Consider the following 13,233-nt stretch of genomic DNA (forward strand, 5'->3'; position numbering starts at 1 on the left):
AACGAGAAAAAGCTGGCAGCGGTGGGATTCGAAACCACGCCTCCGAAGAGACTGGTGCCTTAAACCAGCGCCTTAGACCGCTCGGCCACGCTACCTGTGCCCGTGTTCTTCGCTTTTGTAGAAACAGTGCACGACACAGCTTCCTGTTCTGCTGCGACTGGCTGCTCATCCATTGCACCTCAAACAACTGCCATTTTCGAATAGAGATTAACTACACAGGCAGCTGCCCGCTCTCTGGTGCGGCGGCATTACGTGTTGATAATGAATTGGTAGTGCCACCCGCAGCCTGCGGAACATGAGTGAAAAATCAAGAGGGCACCGTAATTTCAAACACTGAGTCACAATCGTCACTGCAGCGACAGCAAGGCAAAACTTTAAAAATTGCCGTGACCAGGATTCGAAACCTGGGTTATTGCGGCCACAACGCAATGTCCTAACCACTAGACGATCACGGCCACGGAGGCACCGCCGACGGCAGTTCTCGCGACTGCAAGTGGCGATGAACAGCAAAGCTCGGCCCACACACCACTGTGTCTCCCCACAGCTGTGCCAGACGCGGTCTCCATTATATGTATACTGGCAAACGAACGTGTCTGCGCTGTAAGGACACTAAGCAGTGTGGTTAGCTGCATTCAACCCCCGTGGCAATGTCTTGCAGTCCTCCAACTCTGTTGACCACAGGTATGTGCCTCAATAAGAGGTGGACAGACGTCGCATCGCTCTCGCCGTCACTTGTGACCGCGAATCGTACTTAACGTAATTTTCTGCAAGCGTCAGCGGAGCGTCAGTCGAGCTAAGTCGGGCCAAGTCGCATAAGAGGAGCAACAAAATGCGCATTTCCGGTACCGGGAATCGAACCCGGGCCTCCTGGGTGAGAGCCAGGCATCCTAGCCACTAGACCACACCGGATAACGACGCAAGCGCTCCTCCAGCGAACGCAGCAAACAGTACACACGCTACTTGACGACAACGGCCAAAATTTAGCGTTTCCACTTTGTAGAACGGCATGCTCGGGACGCATTTCGTGGAGACGAACGCCAGCAATCGTGACACCAGACTGCGCCTGTGAATCCTGTCGTTGCACCACGCACTGTGCTGCTACGACAATTTAAGAAAGAGACGCTCACGGCTTGCTGCGCTGTTCCCTTCGCGGGTAATCAGTGCTCCTGCTTTCGAGACAGAAAACATTGGCAGCGGTGGGATTCGAACCCACGCCTCCGAAGAGACTGGTGCCTGAAACCAGCGCCTTAGACCGCTCGGCCACGCTACCTACGTGGCACGGCGGTCACAGGAGCTGCGTTCTACCCCACGAGAAAACATCGCAATGGCACAAAAAACGAGAAAAAGCTGGCAGCGGTGGGATTCGAAACCACGCCTCCGAAGAGACTGGTGCCTTAAACCAGCGCCTTAGACCGCTCGGCCACGCTACCTGTGCCCGTGTTCTTCGCTTTTGTAGAAACAGTGCACGACACAGCTTCCTGTTCTGCTGCGACTGGCTGCTCATCCATTGCACCTCAAACAACTGCCATTTTCGAATAGAGATTAACTACACAGGCAGCTGCCCGCTCTCTGGTGCGGCGGCATTACGTGTTGATAATGAATTGGTAGTGCCACCCGCAGCCTGCGGAACATGAGTGAAAAATCAAGAGGGCACCGTAATTTCAAACACTGAGTCACAATCGTCACTGCAGCGACAGCAAGGCAAAACTTTAAAAATTGCCGTGACCAGGATTCGAAACCTGGGTTATTGCGGCCACAACGCAATGTCCTAACCACTAGACGATCACGGCCACGGAGGCACCGCCGACGGCAGTTCTCGCGACTGCAAGTGGCGATGAACAGCAAAGCTCGGCCCACACACCACTGTGTCTCCCCACAGCTGTGCCAGACGCGGTCTCCATTATATGTATACTGGCAAACGAACGTGTCTGCGCTGTAAGGACACTAAGCAGTGTGGTTAGCTGCATTCAACCCCCGTGGCAATGTCTTGCAGTCCTCCAACTCTGTTGACCACAGGTATGTGCCTCAATAAGAGGTGGACAGACGTCGCATCGCTCTCGCCGTCACTTGTGACCGCGAATCGTACTTAACGTAATTTTCTGCAAGCGTCAGCGGAGCGTCAGTCGAGCTAAGTCGGGCCAAGTCGCATAAGAGGAGCAACAAAATGCGCATTTCCGGTACCGGGAATCGAACCCGGGCCTCCTGGGTGAGAGCCAGGCATCCTAGCCACTAGACCACACCGGATAACGACGCAAGCGCTCCTCCAGCGAACGCAGCAAACAGTACACACGCTACTTGACGACAACGGCCAAAATTTAGCGTTTCCACTTTGTAGAACGGCATGCTCGGGACGCATTTCGTGGAGACGAACGCCAGCAATCGTGACACCAGACTGCGCCTGTGAATCCTGTCGTTGCACCACGCACTGTGCTGCTACGACAATTTAAGAAAGAGACGCTCACGGCTTGCTGCGCTGTTCCCTTCGCGGGTAATCAGTGCTCCTGCTTTCGAGACAGAAAACATTGGCAGCGGTGGGATTCGAACCCACGCCTCCGAAGAGACTGGTGCCTGAAACCAGCGCCTTAGACCGCTCGGCCACGCTACCTACGTGGCACGGCGGTCACAGGAGCTGCGTTCTACCCCACGAGAAAACATCGCAATGGCACAAAAAACGAGAAAAAGCTGGCAGCGGTGGGATTCGAAACCACGCCTCCGAAGAGACTGGTGCCTTAAACCAGCGCCTTAGACCGCTCGGCCACGCTACCTGTGCCCGTGTTCTTCGCTTTTGTAGAAACAGTGCACGACACAGCTTCCTGTTCTGCTGCGACTGGCTGCTCATCCATTGCACCTCAAACAACTGCCATTTTCGAATAGAGATTAACTACACAGGCAGCTGCCCGCTCTCTGGTGCGGCGGCATTACGTGTTGATAATGAATTGGTAGTGCCACCCGCAGCCTGCGGAACATGAGTGAAAAATCAAGAGGGCACCGTAATTTCAAACACTGAGTCACAATCGTCACTGCAGCGACAGCAAGGCAAAACTTTAAAAATTGCCGTGACCAGGATTCGAAACCTGGGTTATTGCGGCCACAACGCAATGTCCTAACCACTAGACGATCACGGCCACGGAGGCACCGCCGACGGCAGTTCTCGCGACTGCAAGTGGCGATGAACAGCAAAGCTCGGCCCACACACCACTGTGTCTCCCCACAGCTGTGCCAGACGCGGTCTCCATTATATGTATACTGGCAAACGAACGTGTCTGCGCTGTAAGGACACTAAGCAGTGTGGTTAGCTGCATTCAACCCCCGTGGCAATGTCTTGCAGTCCTCCAACTCTGTTGACCACAGGTATGTGCCTCAATAAGAGGTGGACAGACGTCGCATCGCTCTCGCCGTCACTTGTGACCGCGAATCGTACTTAACGTAATTTTCTGCAAGCGTCAGCGGAGCGTCAGTCGAGCTAAGTCGGGCCAAGTCGCATAAGAGGAGCAACAAAATGCGCATTTCCGGTACCGGGAATCGAACCCGGGCCTCTTGGGTGAGAGCCAGGCATCCTAGCCACTAGACCACACCGGATAACGACGCAAGCGCTCCTCCAGCGAACGCAGCAAACAGTACACACGCTACTTGACGACAACGGCCAAAATTTAGCGTTTCCACTTTGTAGAAACGGCATGCTCGGGACGCATTTCGTGGAGACGAACGCCAGCAATCGTGACACCAGACTGCGCCTGTGAATCCTGTCGTTGCACCACGCACTGTGCTGCTACGACAATTTAAGAAGGAGACGCTCACGGCTTGCTGCGCTGTTCCCTTCGCGGGTAATCAGTGCTCCTGCTTTCGAGACAGAAAACATTGGCAGCGGTGGGATTCGAACCCACGCCTCCGAAGAGACTGGTGCCTGAAACCAGCGCCTTAGACCGCTCGGCCACGCTACCTACGTGGCACGGCGGTCACAGGAGCTGCGTTCTACCCCACGAGAAAACATCGCAATGGCACAAAAAACGAGAAAAAGCTGGCAGCGGTGGGATTCGAACCCACGCCTCCGAAGAGACTGGTGCCTTAAACCAGCGCCTTAGACCGCTCGGCCACGCTACCTGTGCCGGTGTTCTTCGCTTTTGTAGAAACAGTGCACGACACAGCTTCCTGTTCTGCTGCGACTGGCTGCTCATCCATTGCACCTCAAACAACTGCCATTTTCGAATAGAGATTAACTACACAGGCAGCTGCCCGCTCTCTGGTGCGGCGGCATTACGTGTTGATAATGAATTGGTAGTGCCACCCGCAGCCTGCGGAACATGAGTGAAAAATCAAGAGGGCACCGTAATTTCAAACACTGAGTCACAATCGTCACTGCAGCGACAGCAAGGCAAAACTTTAAAAATTGCCGTGACCAGGATTCGAAACCTGGGTTATTGCGGCCACAACGCAATGTCCTAACCACTAGACGATCACGGCCACGGAGGCACCGCCGACGGCAGTTCTCGCGACTGCAAGTGGCGATGAACAGCAAAGCTCGGCCCACACACCACTGTGTCTCCCCACAGCTGTGCCAGACGCGGTCTCCATTATATGTATACTGGCAAACGAACGTGTCTGCGCTGTAAGGACACTAAGCAGTGTGGTTAGCTGCATTCAACCCCCGTGGCAATGTCTTGCAGTCCTCCAACTCTGTTGACCACAGGTATGTGCCTCAATAAGAGGTGGACAGACGTCGCATCGCTCTCGCCGTCACTTGTGACCGCGAATCGTACTTAACGTAATTTTCTGCAAGCGTCAGCGGAGCGTCAGTCGAGCTAAGTCGGGCCAAGTCGCATAAGAGGAGCAACAAAATGCGCATTTCCGGTACCGGGAATCGAACCCGGGCCTCCTGGGTGAGAGCCAGGCATCCTAGCCACTAGACCACACCGGATAACGACGCAAGCGCTCCTCCAGCGAACGCAGCAAACAGTACACACGCTACTTGACGACAACGGCCAAAATTTAGCGTTTCCACTTTGTAGAAACGGCATGCTCGGGACGCATTTCGTGGAGACGAACGCCAGCAATCGTGACACCAGACTGCGCCTGTGAATCCTGTCGTTGCACCACGCACTGTGCTGCTACGACAATTTAAGAAGGAGACGCTCACGGCTTGCTGCGCTGTTCCCTTCGCGGGTAATCAGTGCTCCTGCTTTCGAGACAGAAAACATTGGCAGCGGTGGGATTCGAACCCACGCCTCCGAAGAGACTGGTGCCTGAAACCAGCGCCTTAGACCGCTCGGCCACGCTACCTACGTGGCACGGCGGTCACAGGAGCTGCGTTCTACCCCACGAGAAAACATCGCAATGGCACAAAAAACGAGAAAAAGCTGGCAGCGGTGGGATTCGAACCCACGCCTCCGAAGAGACTGGTGCCTTAAACCAGCGCCTTAGACCGCTCGGCCACGCTACCTGTGCCGGTGTTCTTCGCTTTTGTAGAAACAGTGCACGACACAGCTTCCTGTTCTGCTGCGACTGGCTGCTCATCCATTGCACCTCAAACAACTGCCATTTTCGAATAGAGATTAACTACACAGGCAGCTGCCCGCTCTCTGGTGCGGCGGCATTACGTGTTGATAATGAATTGGTAGTGCCACCCGCAGCCTGCGGAACATGAGTGAAAAATCAAGAGGGCACCGTAATTTCAAACACTGAGTCACAATCGTCACTGCAGCGACAGCAAGGCAAAACTTTAAAAATTGCCGTGACCAGGATTCGAAACCTGGGTTATTGCGGCCACAACGCAATGTCCTAACCACTAGACGATCACGGCCACGGAGGCACCGCCGACGGCAGTTCTCGCGACTGCAAGTGGCGATGAACAGCAAAGCTCGGCCCACACACCACTGTGTCTCCCCACAGCTGTGCCAGACGCGGTCTCCATTATATGTATACTGGCAAACGAACGTGTCTGCGCTGTAAGGACACTAAGCAGTGTGGTTAGCTGCATTCAACCCCCGTGGCAATGTCTTGCAGTCCTCCAACTCTGTTGACCACAGGTATGTGCCTCAATAAGAGGTGGACAGACGTCGCATCGCTCTCGCCGTCACTTGTGACCGCGAATCGTACTTAACGTAATTTTCTGCAAGCGTCAGCGGAGCGTCAGTCGAGCTAAGTCGGGCCAAGTCGCATAAGAGGAGCAACAAAATGCGCATTTCCGGTACCGGGAATCGAACCCGGGCCTCCTGGGTGAGAGCCAGGCATCCTAGCCACTAGACCACACCGGATAACGACGCAAGCGCTCCTCCAGCGAACGCAGCAAACAGTACACACGCTACTTGACGACAACGGCCAAAATTTAGCGTTTCCACTTTGTAGAACGGCATGCTCGGGACGCATTTCGTGGAGACGAACGCCAGCAATCGTGACACCAGACTGCGCCTGTGAATCCTGTCGTTGCACCACGCACTGTGCTGCTACGACAATTTAAGAAGGAGACGCTCACGGCTTGCTGCGCTGTTCCCTTCGCGGGTAATCAGTGCTCCTGCTTTCGAGACAGAAAACATTGGCAGCGGTGGGATTCGAACCCACGCCTCCGAAGAGACTGGTGCCTGAAACCAGCGCCTTAGACCGCTCGGCCACGCTACCTACGTGGCACGGCGGTCACAGGAGCTGCGTTCTACCCCACGAGAAAACATCGCAATGGCACAAAAAACGAGAAAAAGCTGGCAGCGGTGGGATTCGAACCCACGCCTCCGAAGAGACTGGTGCCTTAAACCAGCGCCTTAGACCGCTCGGCCACGCTACCTGTGCCGGTGTTCTTCGCTTTTGTAGAAACAGTGCACGACACAGCTTCCTGTTCTGCTGCGACTGGCTGCTCATCCATTGCACCTCAAACAACTGCCATTTTCGAATAGAGATTAACTACACAGGCAGCTGCCCGCTCTCTGGTGCGGCGGCATTACGTGTTGATAATGAATTGGTAGTGCCACCCGCAGCCTGCGGAACATGAGTGAAAAATCAAGAGGGCACCGTAATTTCAAACACTGAGTCACAATCGTCACTGCAGCGACAGCAAGGCAAAACTTTAAAAATTGCCGTGACCAGGATTCGAACCTGGGTTATTGCGGCCACAACGCATTGTCCTAACCACTAGACGATCACGGCCACGGAGGCACCGCCGACGGCAGTTCTCGCGACTGCAAGTGGCGATGAACAGCAAAGCTCGGCCCACACACCACTGTGTCTCCCCACAGCTGTGCCAGACGCGGTCTCCATTATATGTATACTGGCAAACGAACGTGTCTGCGCTGTAAGGACACTAAGCAGTGTGGTTAGCTGCATTCAACCCCCGTGGCAATGTCTTGCAGTCCTCCAACTCTGTTGACCACAGGTATGTGCCTCAATAAGAGGTGGACAGACGTCGCATCGCTCTCGCCGTCACTTGTGACCGCGAATCGTACTTAACGTAATTTTCTGCAAGCGTCAGCGGAGCGTCAGTCGAGCTAAGTCGGGCCAAGTCGCATAAGAGGAGCAACAAAATGCGCATTTCCGGTACCGGGAATCGAACCCGGGCCTCCTGGGTGAGAGCCAGGCATCCTAGCCACTAGACCACACCGGATAACGACGCAAGCGCTCCTCCAGCGAACGCAGCAAACAGTACACACGCTACTTGACGACAACGGCCAAAATTTAGCGTTTCCACTTTGTAGAACGGCATGCTCGGGACGCATTTCGTGGAGACGAACGCCAGCAATCGTGACACCAGACTGCGCCTGTGAATCCTGTCGTTGCACCACGCACTGTGCTGCTACGACAATTTAAGAAGGAGACGCTCACGGCTTGCTGCGCTGTTCCCTTCGCGGGTAATCAGTGCTCCTGCTTTCGAGACAGAAAACATTGGCAGCGGTGGGATTCGAACCCACGCCTCCGAAGAGACTGGTGCCTGAAACCAGCGCCTTAGACCGCTCGGCCACGCTACCTACGTGGCACGGCGGTCACAGGAGCTGCGTTCTACCCCACGAGAAAACATCGCAATGGCACAAAAAACGAGAAAAAGCTGGCAGCGGTGGGATTCGAACCCACGCCTCCGAAGAGACTGGTGCCTTAAACCAGCGCCTTAGACCGCTCGGCCACGCTACCTGTGCCGGTGTTCTTCGCTTTTGTAGAAACAGTGCACGACACAGCTTCCTGTTCTGCTGCGACTGGCTGCTCATCCATTGCACCTCAAACAACTGCCATTTTCGAATAGAGATTAACTACACAGGCAGCTGCCCGCTCTCTGGTGCGGCGGCATTACGTGTTGATAATGAATTGGTAGTGCCACCCGCAGCCTGCGGAACATGAGTGAAAAATCAAGAGGGCACCGTAATTTCAAACACTGAGTCACAATCGTCACTGCAGCGACAGCAAGGCAAAACTTTAAAAATTGCCGTGACCAGGATTCGAACCTGGGTTATTGCGGCCACAACGCATTGTCCTAACCACTAGACGATCACGGCCACGGAGGCACCGCCGACGGCAGTTCTCGCGACTGCAAGTGGCGATGAACAGCAAAGCTCGGCCCACACACCACTGTGTCTCCCCACAGCTGTGCCAGACGCGGTCTCCATTATATGTATACTGGCAAACGAACGTGTCTGCGCTGTAAGGACACTAAGCAGTGTGGTTAGCTGCATTCAACCCCCGTGGCAATGTCTTGCAGTCCTCCAACTCTGTTGACCACAGGTATGTGCCTCAATAAGAGGTGGACAGACGTCGCATCGCTCTCGCCGTCACTTGTGACCGCGAATCGTACTTAACGTAATTTTCTGCAAGCGTCAGCGGAGCGTCAGTCGAGCTAAGTCGGGCCAAGTCGCATAAGAGGAGCAACAAAATGCGCATTTCCGGTACCGGGAATCGAACCCGGGCCTCCTGGGTGAGAGCCAGGCATCCTAGCCACTAGACCACACCGGATAACGACGCAAGCGCTCCTCCAGCGAACGCAGCAAACAGTACACACGCTACTTGACGACAACGGCCAAAATTTAGCGTTTCCACTTTGTAGAACGGCATGCTCGGGACGCATTTCGTGGAGACGAACGCCAGCAATCGTGACACCAGACTGCGCCTGTGAATCCTGTCGTTGCACCACGCACTGTGCTGCTACGACAATTTAAGAAGGAGACGCTCACGGCTTGCTGCGCTGTTCCCTTCGCGGGTAATCAGTGCTCCTGCTTTCGAGACAGAAAACATTGGCAGCGGTGGGATTCGAACCCACGCCTCCGAAGAGACTGGTGCCTGAAACCAGCGCCTTAGACCGCTCGGCCACGCTACCTACGTGGCACGGCGGTCACAGGAGCTGCGTTCTACCCCACGAGAAAACATCGCAATGGCACAAAAAACGAGAAAAAGCTGGCAGCTTTTTTTTTTTTTTTTTTTTTTTTTTTTTTTTTTTTTTTTTTTTTTTTTTTTTTTTTTAAAACGGGCCTCCCAACTCCCCTTATAGCCCGGCCTTGCGCTCTCCATAAGTGCCGTCGTTGGCGAGCTTCGGTGGCTGTACAATTGGTTGATGTAGCTCCCCCGATGACAATGAACGTAGGTGTTCCCCCGTTGATCCAGATATTCCTGCGGAAGAGCAAGTAGTATCCCCGAATGGTCCAATACGTGGAAACATACATGCGAAATGAAAATAAATGATGTCTTCCAAAGTAATGCAACGGAATGAATTGGGATGCAGCAAAACAGCACACATACAAAAAAAAAGGGAAAAGAAGGAACGTCCCTAGAGAGACGAGTAAAAAGAACAAGGACCTGAACTTCAAAGGAAAGTAATTCTGCCCGTGGGTCATTGAAAGCCATATCTGGAAAGCACCACATCAACCAACTTGAAACTGAAAACGCCGATTGACCACCTCGGTCATTGCCACACAGCAGTAAAAGAAGAAAAAAAAAAACGGATGAAAAGACACAAAGAGAGCACATAAAAAGGAACAATTGGTTAGACAAGGCACAGACCAACAGGAAACTGCATAAGAGAACACAAAGTACAATGCTGCAAGAGAGGTCCATGCCACTAAATAAAAGAATGGAAAGCAAAAGCGTCCACCGCTATAAGAAAAAATAAATAAATAAATAAACAATAGAACATCGACCACTCGATGATTAAACGAAAGGATAACGGAGAACTACAAAAACATCAAGGTGCGCACGACAGTAAATTTCGTCGAGCAAAACATACACAACATGACGGAGACATACAATTCAATATATTTCGTTACGGTACGTTCCGGTCTAGATCTGTTCACGTCATGGACGGGACAGGGAAACTATATATAAAGAATGAATCATAGTCAAGAATAATTCAAACTCGTGTTGAATACATGAGATAGAGCAGCATTCAAAAAATTGGAAAAAATCTCGTGATAAGGTGCACGAACGCGTTCGGTATTATGTTCAGTCCAAAGGTAAGTAAGGAAGTCCAGTTTATCAGTCAATCCGAGAGAAAACATAGAATGAATGGTGTGTCCAATAATCCAAATCGTGGCATTGCGTTTGGCGACAGGGTAAGCCTTACACTGCGGCACTATGGCGTCGATCGCGGTCACATGATGCGTAGCCAGTCTGTTAATCAAGCGTATCATATCACGTGCAGTGTCCCAAACAACGCTAAATTTGCGACACACAAAGCGATGTTCAAGAGTGTCCTCTTCAGCGCACATTTCACAAGCACTGGATTGGAGAAGATGAATGGACTGTAATTTTGAGTTCGTCGAAATTGTACGGTTCACCAATTTGTACCACGTCGCACGTACTGCCGCCGGGACAACCTTAGACGCAATGTTTTTCCACACGGTAGTCCAGTCGTACTGCGGCAGCCGTCGTTCCCATTTATTCTTCAATGGAGTCCCGCGAAGAGCTCGTATGATATCACTGACCGTGCGTCCACTGACATCGCTGCTAACAACGTAACTACCATAAAGGTAGAAGTGGCGCACATAATTTACCGAATAAGGAATATCAGAAACAAAAACTGGAGCAGCCACCGAATGTGGTCGATATTTGGCAAACAGAACCGCCGTCACACTACGAGGCCCCTTTTCAACCACCACAGTAGTCCTTCGAAAGAACAACGCCGCACACTTTGCGTGGAGATCAACCAGACCCAGCCCCCCCTCCATCACGCCCAAAGTGCACGTGTCCATGGACACCTTAAAAATATTACCTTTCCACAACAGCCAGTAGACTGCGTGTTTGATGGCACGTTCAAGTTTCTTCGGCAGTGGCAGAATCTGGGCCAAGTACCACGCTTTGGCAAGTACACAGGTATTTATGAGGAAAACTTTTTCACCAAGCGCCAGATTCCTGACAGCGTGGATTTTCGCCAGCGCACGAATCTGATGAAGCGTTGTGCGCCAGTTTAGCGCCGCCATCCGTTGGATGTCGTCCGTCAGGACAATGCCCAGAACTTTGTATTGCTGTTTAATACAGTACCAGTGACGGTGGACAGCACGCATGCGCGGCGTAAGGGGGAGTAGAGCCGTCTTAGTAGTACTTACGACCGCCCCAGTCGCCGTCTCAAACTGTTTCAGAGCACTGTACAGCCTATCGATGTCACCCGGCTGTTCAATAAACACCCCCAAATCATCAGCATAGGCTTTACAGATTAGGTGCTCGTCACCCACTCTGATGCCCCGACACGCGTGGCAAATGGAACGAAGGAGAGGGTCTAAAGCTAAGGCATACAGCCCCATCGATAGAGGGCAGCCCTGACGCACAGAACGCCTGATTTGTATCGTATCACTGAGGTGGCCATTAATGCTGACGCGTGACGTGGCATTGCGCAAAAAATTTTGAATCAGCCTTGTAAACTTCAGCCCGAAACCCATTCGGGTCATGACTTTCTGTAAATAAAAATGACTGATTCGATCAAATGCATTTTTAAAATCTACCAATAAAATCCCAGCAGTCCGCACCCTGGCGCTTTTGACATATCCTATACAGTCTCTATATGCCAAAATAGCATCGAAGATATTCCGATCTCTTACCGCGCACGTCTGATTTTCACTGAGGACTTTCGGCAGAACTTGCTTCATCCTAATTGCGACACACCGTGCCACAATTTTGTAATCCGAGTTTAACAGAGTTATAGGGCGGACATTGTCAATGCTCGGCACAGCTGTGGTTTTCGGAACGAGGGCAATACAGCCCTCTTCAAATTCTGCCGGTATATCAATGCCGTTTTGAATGTCATTGGCAACTGCAAGTAGAGTATCACTCAGAACATTAAAAAACTTGAGATAAAATTCTACCGGTATCCCATCTACACCGGGAGATTTCCCTCGCGGACTACCGTGAACAGCCTCTCTTAGTTCATCAAGAGTAAAGGTTGCGTTAAGATGAGCCCTATCGGTGCGGCCCAAAACATTTGGCGTCTGTTGCAATAGCCACCGCATCGCGCCAGGAATCACAGCGACATCGTTGAAAAGAGACGCAAAGTGCTCAGAAATTTCCCGTTCAATTTTGCCCGCGTCAGAGATTTTTGTACCGTCACGTGTGATCCAAGCATCAATGCGTAACTTCGCGCGCCTCCGTCTCTCCCTATTTAGATGGTACACAGATAAGGCCTCCCCGTCCACGACACCCACCGGCTGACTTCGAATAACCGGGCCGTCACATTGCCGCCTCAGCTCGTGGAACAGTTTGGCCTTAAACTGCTTGAGAGTAGGAAGAAGTTCGGGCTGGGCTGTAACTCGCTGGGCGAGATCACGCAGACAACTCTGATAAAAACGCGCTGTCTCACGACGCCAATGGGCAGCTTCGCGGCTAAAATTAATTAAAAATGCCCTTATAGCCGGCTTAGCAACCTTCACCCACCACTCAAGAGTGCTGCGTGCCGCAGGCTTGGCCTGCAGAACGCTTCGCCACATGACGGTAAACTGTCGATTAAAATGTACATCACTTAAAAGGCTGCAGTTAAACTTCCACAACGTCTTCCGACGAGGAATACGGGGAAGAGATAAAATGAGTCGACATACATAACCACAGTGATCAGAAAAAAGAACTGGATGAACTTCTGCCTCTAAAACATTAGTCACAAGCGGGGACGACACATAAATCCTGTCAAGACGACTATGGCCCGTGGGATAAAAATAGGTAAACTCCGTTGTGTGAGGGTGGATCACACGCCACGTATCTCGGAGCCGGAGTCCATCAACGAGAGCAGAAAGTCCCGGACACCTATTGGGTCTAGGCTCCTGGTCCCTGTCTTCTATAACAGCATTAAAATCT

The 13,233-nt window shown here is 52.3% G+C and overlaps 28 non-coding genes across 28 annotated transcripts; all 28 read right to left on the reverse strand.

Annotated features, from left to right (window-relative positions):
* Window positions 1-13: 13 nt before the first annotated feature.
* On the reverse strand, window positions 14-95 carry Trnal-aag (transfer RNA leucine (anticodon AAG)). The gene has a single exon. It is a non-coding gene; the product is annotated as a tRNA-Leu (tRNA).
* Window positions 96-382: 287 nt separating this feature from the next.
* Window positions 383-455, reverse strand: Trnah-gug (transfer RNA histidin (anticodon GUG)). Its single transcript has one exon. It is a non-coding gene; the product is annotated as a tRNA-His (tRNA).
* A 382-nt stretch (window positions 456-837) lies between these two features.
* On the reverse strand, window positions 838-909 carry Trnae-cuc (transfer RNA glutamic acid (anticodon CUC)). The gene has a single exon. It is a non-coding gene; the product is annotated as a tRNA-Glu (tRNA).
* Window positions 910-1,188: 279 nt separating this feature from the next.
* Trnal-cag (transfer RNA leucine (anticodon CAG)) lies at window positions 1,189-1,270 on the reverse strand. The gene has a single exon. It is a non-coding gene; the product is annotated as a tRNA-Leu (tRNA).
* Window positions 1,271-1,348: 78 nt separating this feature from the next.
* Trnal-aag (transfer RNA leucine (anticodon AAG)) lies at window positions 1,349-1,430 on the reverse strand. The gene has a single exon. It is a non-coding gene; the product is annotated as a tRNA-Leu (tRNA).
* Window positions 1,431-1,717: 287 nt separating this feature from the next.
* Trnah-gug (transfer RNA histidin (anticodon GUG)) lies at window positions 1,718-1,790 on the reverse strand. The gene has a single exon. It is a non-coding gene; the product is annotated as a tRNA-His (tRNA).
* Window positions 1,791-2,172: 382 nt separating this feature from the next.
* On the reverse strand, window positions 2,173-2,244 carry Trnae-cuc (transfer RNA glutamic acid (anticodon CUC)). Its single transcript has one exon. It is a non-coding gene; the product is annotated as a tRNA-Glu (tRNA).
* A 279-nt stretch (window positions 2,245-2,523) lies between these two features.
* Window positions 2,524-2,605, reverse strand: Trnal-cag (transfer RNA leucine (anticodon CAG)). The gene has a single exon. It is a non-coding gene; the product is annotated as a tRNA-Leu (tRNA).
* A 78-nt stretch (window positions 2,606-2,683) lies between these two features.
* Window positions 2,684-2,765, reverse strand: Trnal-aag (transfer RNA leucine (anticodon AAG)). Its single transcript has one exon. It is a non-coding gene; the product is annotated as a tRNA-Leu (tRNA).
* Window positions 2,766-3,052: 287 nt separating this feature from the next.
* Trnah-gug (transfer RNA histidin (anticodon GUG)) lies at window positions 3,053-3,125 on the reverse strand. The gene has a single exon. It is a non-coding gene; the product is annotated as a tRNA-His (tRNA).
* Window positions 3,126-3,507: 382 nt separating this feature from the next.
* Window positions 3,508-3,579, reverse strand: Trnae-cuc (transfer RNA glutamic acid (anticodon CUC)). Its single transcript has one exon. It is a non-coding gene; the product is annotated as a tRNA-Glu (tRNA).
* A 280-nt stretch (window positions 3,580-3,859) lies between these two features.
* On the reverse strand, window positions 3,860-3,941 carry Trnal-cag (transfer RNA leucine (anticodon CAG)). Its single transcript has one exon. It is a non-coding gene; the product is annotated as a tRNA-Leu (tRNA).
* A 78-nt stretch (window positions 3,942-4,019) lies between these two features.
* Window positions 4,020-4,101, reverse strand: Trnal-aag (transfer RNA leucine (anticodon AAG)). Its single transcript has one exon. It is a non-coding gene; the product is annotated as a tRNA-Leu (tRNA).
* A 287-nt stretch (window positions 4,102-4,388) lies between these two features.
* Trnah-gug (transfer RNA histidin (anticodon GUG)) lies at window positions 4,389-4,461 on the reverse strand. Its single transcript has one exon. It is a non-coding gene; the product is annotated as a tRNA-His (tRNA).
* A 382-nt stretch (window positions 4,462-4,843) lies between these two features.
* On the reverse strand, window positions 4,844-4,915 carry Trnae-cuc (transfer RNA glutamic acid (anticodon CUC)). The gene has a single exon. It is a non-coding gene; the product is annotated as a tRNA-Glu (tRNA).
* A 280-nt stretch (window positions 4,916-5,195) lies between these two features.
* Trnal-cag (transfer RNA leucine (anticodon CAG)) lies at window positions 5,196-5,277 on the reverse strand. The gene has a single exon. It is a non-coding gene; the product is annotated as a tRNA-Leu (tRNA).
* A 78-nt stretch (window positions 5,278-5,355) lies between these two features.
* On the reverse strand, window positions 5,356-5,437 carry Trnal-aag (transfer RNA leucine (anticodon AAG)). Its single transcript has one exon. It is a non-coding gene; the product is annotated as a tRNA-Leu (tRNA).
* Window positions 5,438-5,724: 287 nt separating this feature from the next.
* On the reverse strand, window positions 5,725-5,797 carry Trnah-gug (transfer RNA histidin (anticodon GUG)). Its single transcript has one exon. It is a non-coding gene; the product is annotated as a tRNA-His (tRNA).
* Window positions 5,798-6,179: 382 nt separating this feature from the next.
* Window positions 6,180-6,251, reverse strand: Trnae-cuc (transfer RNA glutamic acid (anticodon CUC)). The gene has a single exon. It is a non-coding gene; the product is annotated as a tRNA-Glu (tRNA).
* Window positions 6,252-6,530: 279 nt separating this feature from the next.
* Trnal-cag (transfer RNA leucine (anticodon CAG)) lies at window positions 6,531-6,612 on the reverse strand. Its single transcript has one exon. It is a non-coding gene; the product is annotated as a tRNA-Leu (tRNA).
* A 78-nt stretch (window positions 6,613-6,690) lies between these two features.
* Trnal-aag (transfer RNA leucine (anticodon AAG)) lies at window positions 6,691-6,772 on the reverse strand. The gene has a single exon. It is a non-coding gene; the product is annotated as a tRNA-Leu (tRNA).
* Window positions 6,773-7,059: 287 nt separating this feature from the next.
* Trnah-gug (transfer RNA histidin (anticodon GUG)) lies at window positions 7,060-7,131 on the reverse strand. The gene has a single exon. It is a non-coding gene; the product is annotated as a tRNA-His (tRNA).
* A 382-nt stretch (window positions 7,132-7,513) lies between these two features.
* On the reverse strand, window positions 7,514-7,585 carry Trnae-cuc (transfer RNA glutamic acid (anticodon CUC)). Its single transcript has one exon. It is a non-coding gene; the product is annotated as a tRNA-Glu (tRNA).
* A 279-nt stretch (window positions 7,586-7,864) lies between these two features.
* Window positions 7,865-7,946, reverse strand: Trnal-cag (transfer RNA leucine (anticodon CAG)). The gene has a single exon. It is a non-coding gene; the product is annotated as a tRNA-Leu (tRNA).
* A 78-nt stretch (window positions 7,947-8,024) lies between these two features.
* Trnal-aag (transfer RNA leucine (anticodon AAG)) lies at window positions 8,025-8,106 on the reverse strand. Its single transcript has one exon. It is a non-coding gene; the product is annotated as a tRNA-Leu (tRNA).
* Window positions 8,107-8,393: 287 nt separating this feature from the next.
* Trnah-gug (transfer RNA histidin (anticodon GUG)) lies at window positions 8,394-8,465 on the reverse strand. The gene has a single exon. It is a non-coding gene; the product is annotated as a tRNA-His (tRNA).
* Window positions 8,466-8,847: 382 nt separating this feature from the next.
* Trnae-cuc (transfer RNA glutamic acid (anticodon CUC)) lies at window positions 8,848-8,919 on the reverse strand. Its single transcript has one exon. It is a non-coding gene; the product is annotated as a tRNA-Glu (tRNA).
* A 279-nt stretch (window positions 8,920-9,198) lies between these two features.
* On the reverse strand, window positions 9,199-9,280 carry Trnal-cag (transfer RNA leucine (anticodon CAG)). Its single transcript has one exon. It is a non-coding gene; the product is annotated as a tRNA-Leu (tRNA).
* Window positions 9,281-13,233: the final 3,953 nt, after the last annotated feature.

The sequence above is a fragment of the Schistocerca nitens genome, unplaced genomic scaffold, assembly GCF_023898315.1.
Source record: "Schistocerca nitens isolate TAMUIC-IGC-003100 unplaced genomic scaffold, iqSchNite1.1 HiC_scaffold_189, whole genome shotgun sequence".
Classification (NCBI taxonomy): domain Eukaryota; kingdom Metazoa; phylum Arthropoda; class Insecta; order Orthoptera; family Acrididae; genus Schistocerca; species Schistocerca nitens.